The 7,078-nt window shown below is 40.5% G+C and overlaps 1 pseudogene across 1 annotated transcript; it reads left to right on the forward strand.

Moving 5' to 3' along the window:
- Positions 1–4,014: 4,014 nt before the first annotated feature.
- Positions 4,015–6,798, forward strand: Uhmk1l1 (U2AF homology motif kinase 1l1; annotated as a pseudogene). Its single transcript, XR_015641283.1, has one exon. The product of XR_015641283.1 is annotated as a U2AF homology motif kinase 1l1 (transcript).
- Positions 6,799–7,078: the final 280 nt, after the last annotated feature.

Below are 7,078 nucleotides of genomic sequence, written 5' to 3' on the forward strand. Positions count from 1 at the left end.
AATTTTCATGAATGGAATCAAAATTTCTAGGCGAATTCAGTGAGTTCCCAATGGGAAATGCCTGTATGTTGTGCTTTTCAAGATATAGCAGCATTTTAACGAACGGAATCAATGTATCATGGTGAATTCAGCAGGTTCCCAATAGAATTCGCATGTAATAAGAGTACTATTCCAGATAGAGCAACGTTTTAACGAACTGAAACACTGTTTCTTTGTGAATTCAGTTAGTTCCTTTAGCAGGCTCTTGTAATATGTGTACTTTTCAAGATTTCTCATAATTTCGTGAGCCGAATCTCAGTAACTTGTGAATTCAGTTAGTTCCCAGTAGCCCGCAATAGTAATAAGTGGAGTGTTCGGGAATTAGAAAAATTTTCACAAATGGAATCAAAATTTCTAGACGAAAACAGTGAGTTTCCATTGGGACATGATTGTATGAGTGTGCTTTTTATGATATTTCAACATTTTTACAAACCGATCTAAATATCATGGTATATTCAGGAGGTTCCCAATAAAATTCGCTTGTAATAAGAGTACTATTCAAAATACAGCAACGTTTTAAAGAACTGAAACACTGTTCTTTTGTGTATTCAGTTAGTTCCCATTAGCCGGCTCTTGTAATATGTGTACTTTTCAAGATTTCTCATAATTTCGTGACCCGAATCTCAGAAACTTGGTGAATTCAGTTAGTTCCCAATAGGCCGCAATAGTAATAAGTGGACTGCTCGGGATGTAGAAAAGTTTTCACGAATGGAAACAAAATTTCTTTGCGAATTCAGTGAGTTCCCAATGGGACATGCTGGTATGAGTGTGCTTTTCAAGATAGAGCAACATTTTAACGAACAGTGTCTAAATATTATGGTGAATTCAGCAGGTTCCCAGTAGGATACGCATGTAATAAGCTTGTTATTCAAGATAGAGCAACGTTTTAACGAACTGAAACACTGTTTGTTTGTGAATTCAGTTAGTTCCCATTATTAGGCTCTTGTAATATGTGTACTTTTAAGAATTTATCAAAATATCGTGAGTCGAATCTCAGTAACTTGTTGAATTCAGTTAGTTCCCAATAGGCCGTAATAGTAATAAGTGGACTGTTCGGGATATAGAAAAATTTTCACGAATAGAATCAAAATTTCTAGGCAAATTCAGTGAGTTCCCAATGGGACATGGTTGTATGATTGTGCTTTTCAAGATAACCAACATTTTAATGAACGGAATCTGAGTATCATTGTGAATTCCGGAGGTTCACTTTAGGAATCACATGTAATAAGAGTACTATTCAAGATAGAGCAACGTTTTACCGAACTGAAACACTGTTTCTTTGTGAATTCAGTTAGTTCCCATTAGCACGCTCTTGAAATAAGTGTACTTTTAAAGATTTATCAAAACAACGTGAGCGGAATCTCAGTAAATTTGTGAATTCAGTTAGTTCGCCATAGGCCGCAATACCATTATGTAGACTTTCGGGATATAGAAAAATTTAGTGGACGGAATCAAAATTTCTAGGTGAATTCAGTGAGTTCCCAATGGGACATGCTTGTATGTTGTGCTTTTCAAGATGTAACAACATATTAATGAACAGAATCTAAGTATATTGGTGAATTCAGTAGGTTCCCAAGAGAATTCGCATGTAATAAGAGTACTATTCAAGATAGAGCAAAGTTTTACGAACTGAAACACTGTTTCTTTGTGAATTCAGTTAGGTCCCAGTAGCAGGCTCTTGTAGTATGTGTACTTTTAAAGTATTATCAAAATTTCGCGACCCGAATCTCAGTAACTTGGTGAATTCAGTGAGTTCCCAATGGGACATGCTTGTATGAGTGTGCTTTTCAAGATATAGCAACATTTTAACGAACGGAATCTAAGTATCATGGTGAATTCAGAAAGAACCCAGTAAGATTCGCATGTAATAAGAGTATTATGCAAGATAGAGCAACGTTTTAAGGAACTGAAACACTGTTTCTTTGTGAATTCAGTTAGTTCCCATTAGCAGGCTCTTGTAATATGTGTACTTTTCAAGATTTCTCATAATTTCGTGAGCCGAATCTCAGTAACTTGGTGAATTCAGTTAGTTCCCAATAGCCCGCAATAGTAATAAGTGGAGTGTTCGGGAATTAGAAAAATTTTCACAAATGGAATCAAAATTTCTAGGCGAATAGAGTGAGTTTCCATTGGGACATGCTTATATGAGTGTGCTTTTTCCGATATTTCAACATTTTTACAAACTGATCTAAATATCATGGTATTCAGTAGGTTCCCAATAGGATTCGCATGTAATAAGAGTCCTATTCAAGATAGAGGAACGTTTTAACGAACTGAAACACTGTTTCTTTGTGAATTCAGTTAGATCCCATTAGCAGGCTCTTGTAATATATGTACTTTTAAAGTATTATGAAAATTTTGTGAGCCGAGTCTCAGTAACTTGGTGAAATCAGTTACTTCCCAATAGGCCGCAATAATAATAAGTGGACTGCTCGCTATATAGAAAAATTTTCACGGGTGGAATCAAAATTTCGTTGCAAATTAAGTGAGTTCCCAATGGAACATGCTTGAATGAGTGTGCTTTTCAAGATATAGCAACATTTTAACGAACGGTGTCTAAATATCAAGGTGAATTCAGCATGTTCCCTGTAGGATACGCATTTACTAAGACTACTATTCAAGATAGAGCAACGTTGTAATGAACTGAAACACTGTTTCATTGTGAATTCAGTTACTTCCCATTAGCAGGCTATTTTAATATTTGTACTTTTAAAGCTTGATCAAAATTTCGTGAGCCGAATCTCAGTAACTTGGTGAAATCAGTTAGTTCCCAATAGGCCGCAATAGTAATAAGTGGTCTGCTCGGGATATAGAAAAATTTTCAAGAATGGAATCAAAATGTCTAGACTAATTCAGTGAGTTCCCAATGGGACATGTTGTATGAGTGTGTTTTCCAAGATAGAGCAACATTTTAACGAACGGAATCTAAGTATCATGGTGAATTTAGCAGGTTCCCAATAGGATTCGCATGTAATAAGGGTACTATGTAAGATAGACCAACGTTTCAAAGAACTGAAACACTGTTTCTTTGTGAATTGAGTTAGTTGCCATTAGCAGGCTCTTGTAATATGTGTACTTTTTAAGCTTGATCAAAATTTCCTGAGCCAAATCTCAGTAACATGGTGTATTCACTTAGTTCCCATTAGGCCGCAATAGTAATAAGTGGACTGTTCGGGATATATAAAAATTTTCACGAATGGAATCAAAATTTCTAGGCGAATTCAGTGAGTTCCCAATGGGACATGCTTGTATGAGTGTGCTTTTCAAGATATAGCAACATTTTAACGAAAGGAATCTAAGTATATTGGTGAATTCTGTAGGTTCCCAAGAGGATTCGCATGTAATAAGAGTACTATTCAAGATAGAGCAACGTTTTAACCAACTGAAACACTGTTTCTTTGTGAATTCAGTTAGTTCCCCTTAGCAGGCTCTTGTAATATGTGTACTTTTCAAGATTTCTCATAATTTCGTGAACCGAATCTCAGTAACTTGGTGAATTCAGTTAGTTGCCAATAGGCCGAAATAGTAATAAGTGGACTGCTCGGGATATAGAAAAATTTTCACGAATGGAATCAAAATTTCTTTGCGAATTCTGTGAGGTCCCAATGGGACATGCTTGTATGAGTTTGCTTTTCAAGATTGAGCACCATTTAACGAACAGTGTCTAAATATAATGGTGAATTCAGCAGGTTCCCAGTAGGATTCGGGTTTAATAAGAATACTATTCAAGATAGAGCAACGTTTTAACGAACTGAAACACTGTTTCTTTGTGAATTCAGTTAGTTCCCATTATTAAGCCCTTGTCATATGTGTACTTTTAAGAATTTATCAAAAGCCTGAGGTCCCGGGAGTCGGTGCGGGCGCTGCAGGCCCCTCCCTGCGGAGCCGCGGGTCCGGGCGGGGATGAGACGGCGGGCTCCGCGGGCCTGCCTGGCGCATCCTGTCGGCTCGCGTGTCCTCGCCCCAGCCCGCACCATGGCCAGGTCCGGCTGCGCGTGGGGCGCCGAGCCGCCGCGCTTCCTGGAGGCCTTCGGGCGGCTGTGGCAGGTACAGAGCCGCCTAGGCAGCGGCTCCTCGGCCTCGGTGTACCGGGTGCGCTGCTGCGGCACTCCAGGCTCGCCCCCCGGCGCCCTCAAGCAGTTCCTGCCTCCGGGAACCACCGGGGCTGCCGCCTCGGCTGCGGAGTATGGTTTCCGAAAAGAGAGGGCAGCGCTGGAGCAGTTGCAGGGGCACAGGAACATCGTGACTTTATACGGAGTCTTTACCATACACTTCTCTCCAAATGTGCCATCACGCTGTCTGTTGCTTGAACTCCTGGATGTCAGCGTTTCGGAATTGCTTGTATATTCCAGTCACCAGGGTTGCTCCATGTGGATGATACAGCACTGTGCCAGAGATGTTCTGGAGGCCCTTGCTTTTCTTCACCATGAGGGCTATGTCCATGCAGACCTCAAACCACGAAACATCCTGTGGAGTGCGGAGAACGAGTGCTTTAAGCTTATTGACTTTGGACTCAGCTTCAAAGAAGGCAATCAGGACGTGAAGTATATTCAGACAGACGGGTATCGAGCTCCTGAAGCAGAACTGCAGAATTGCTTGGCCCAGGCCGGCCTGCAGAGTGATACAGAGTGTACCTCAGCTGTTGATCTCTGGAGCCTTGGAATCATTTTACTGGAAATGTTCTCAGGAATGAAACTGAAACATACAGTCAGATCTCAGGAGTGGAAGGCAAACAGTTCTGCTATTATTGATCATATATTTGCCAGTAAAGCAGTGGTGAATGCCGCAATTCCAGCCTATCACCTCAGAGACCTTATCAAAAGCATGCTTCATGACGACCCAAGCAGAAGGATCCCTGCTGAGATGGCCTTGTGCAGCCCATTCTTTAGCATTCCTTTTGCCCCTCATATTGAAGATCTGGTGATGCTTCCAACTCCAGTGCTCAGACTCCTCAATGTGCTGGATGATGACTATCTTGAAAATGAAGATGAATATGAAGATGTTGTAGAAGATGTAAAAGAAGAGTGTCAGAAATATGGACCAGTGATTTCTCTGCTTGTTCCAAAGGAAAATCCTGGCAGAGGACAAGTCTTTGTTGAGTACGCAAACGCTGGAGATTCCAAAGCTGCTCAGAAATTGCTGACTGGGAGGATGTTTGATGGGAAGTTTGTTGTGGCTACATTCTACCCGCTGAGTGCCTACAAGAGGGGATATCTTTATCAAACCTTGCTTTAATCAGTAACCTAAGGACTATTTCCTGTTTCTCCTCTTCCATTTCTTGGATTATTATATTCCACAGCTGAATGCAGGAGCACCCTCTCCCCATTTTAAAGGGTACTTGTACATTTATTATCCTACCAATGTGCAGCCTTTGCCCATACAGTGACCACATTGCAAACACGGCACTGAGTAGGACAAGACCTCTCAGCTATACATTGAGGGGGTTAGAGCACCCATGTGGGCACCCTTTATTTGTGCAGTAGGGTGGGTGCTGCTCTTTACTATGTAACCTAAAAAGATGTCATTTCATGTGCTGATGAAGCAAAGATGAGTCATTTGTCATAGTGAATATTATTAACAAATCTGTTAGGGCTGGTGACATCACAGAATATTTGTTTGTATTGTCAGGTGTATCTCCTTGTTATTCTAGCTGGCACTGGATGCTCTAATAATGTTAAGTCATTGTCAAGCAACAGTTACCTACCGTGTTCTTAACAATGAGTTGTGAATTTTTCTAAAGGAGTGCTGTAGGACTTAATATTCCTCTGAAGAAACTGCAGTGAGCCTATCAATGTTTTTAAAATTACTATTAAGGCTTTTAAAATAGAAAGCTGATGCTTGATCTTGCACAATTTTTATGTCTAGTATGTATGCTTGAGTGGGTGTGCAAGTGTGAAAGACTGGAGATGCCTGAGTCAGTGTACTTTACAGTGAGTATTGTGAGCTAATACAGTCTGTAACCATTTCCTCCTACCAGTTCACACTTGAGAGACTTGGGCTATGGGTTTCTTGAAAGTTGGTGTGACAGATAGAATGTAAATGACAAAAGAGTTCATTACTGTAAAATGTAGAACAAAGTGGTCTAGACCAGGGTTCCACGCAATTCTTCGAAGTGACTGGAACAAAGAAAGTGTGGGTACGTGTAAGCTACCCCATTCTCTACTTCAGACCCAAGACTGGCTCATCTCTTTTGTACTGAACCTCTTGTGATAATTGTAAAATTTTTCCAGATGTGATTCTTTTCTGCTATAATGAAATTGAAGTGGGTCAGAAAAAAAGGTAGATGCACAGAGACAGGACAAGAGAAAGGTGTAGAGAAGGCAGCTAACCACGGACGCTTCTCCCTGTCTGCCCTGCCTGCCATCTTGTTCTCCTTGCCCTTGGCTCTTGCCACTGCAGTTGGAGGGTTTTTGACTGGAAGGGAGGAAAGAAAGGCTGACGGGTTTTAAGGTGGAAGTAGAAAAGAAGAAAACGCAGTGTCTAAGAGAACAACAGCAGTCCAGTGTGTCCTTGATAGAGGCCGCCTGCTGGCATGAGTTTGTGGGCACACTGTGGGTTGAGGAGTGTGAGCGTGCAGTCTTCCTCTTCCGTAGTGGCGTACACTTATGAAACGTTTGTAAAGCACTGGTTATGCAGATAACCCACAAGTTGTATATCTGTTACAGAATTTTCCTATTCCTGACCTGGATGAAAGGTTATTTATTTATTTCCCTTAGGAAAGAGTGTGTTTCTTTTCCTGCTGGCAGCCTGCTTGTGTAGTCTCTTGTTCATACTGTTCAAGTTCCTGAGAACGCCATTAAAACTTGCATTTTACAGGATGAATTAAAAAAAAAAGAATTTATCAAAATTTCGTGAGTCGAATCTCAGTAACTTGTTGAATTCAGTTAGTTCCCTGTAGGCCGCAATAGTAATAAATAGACTTTTGGTATATAGAAAAATATTCATGAACGGAATCAAAATTTCTAGGTGAATTCAGTGAATTTCCAATGGGAGATGCTTGTATGAGTGTGGTTTTCAAGATATAGCAACATTTTAACGA

This window comes from Rattus norvegicus, chromosome 17 (genome assembly GCF_021556685.1).
Source record: "Rattus norvegicus strain SHRSP/BbbUtx chromosome 17, alternate assembly SHRSP_T2T, whole genome shotgun sequence".
Taxonomy (NCBI): Eukaryota; Metazoa; Chordata; class Mammalia; order Rodentia; family Muridae; genus Rattus; species Rattus norvegicus.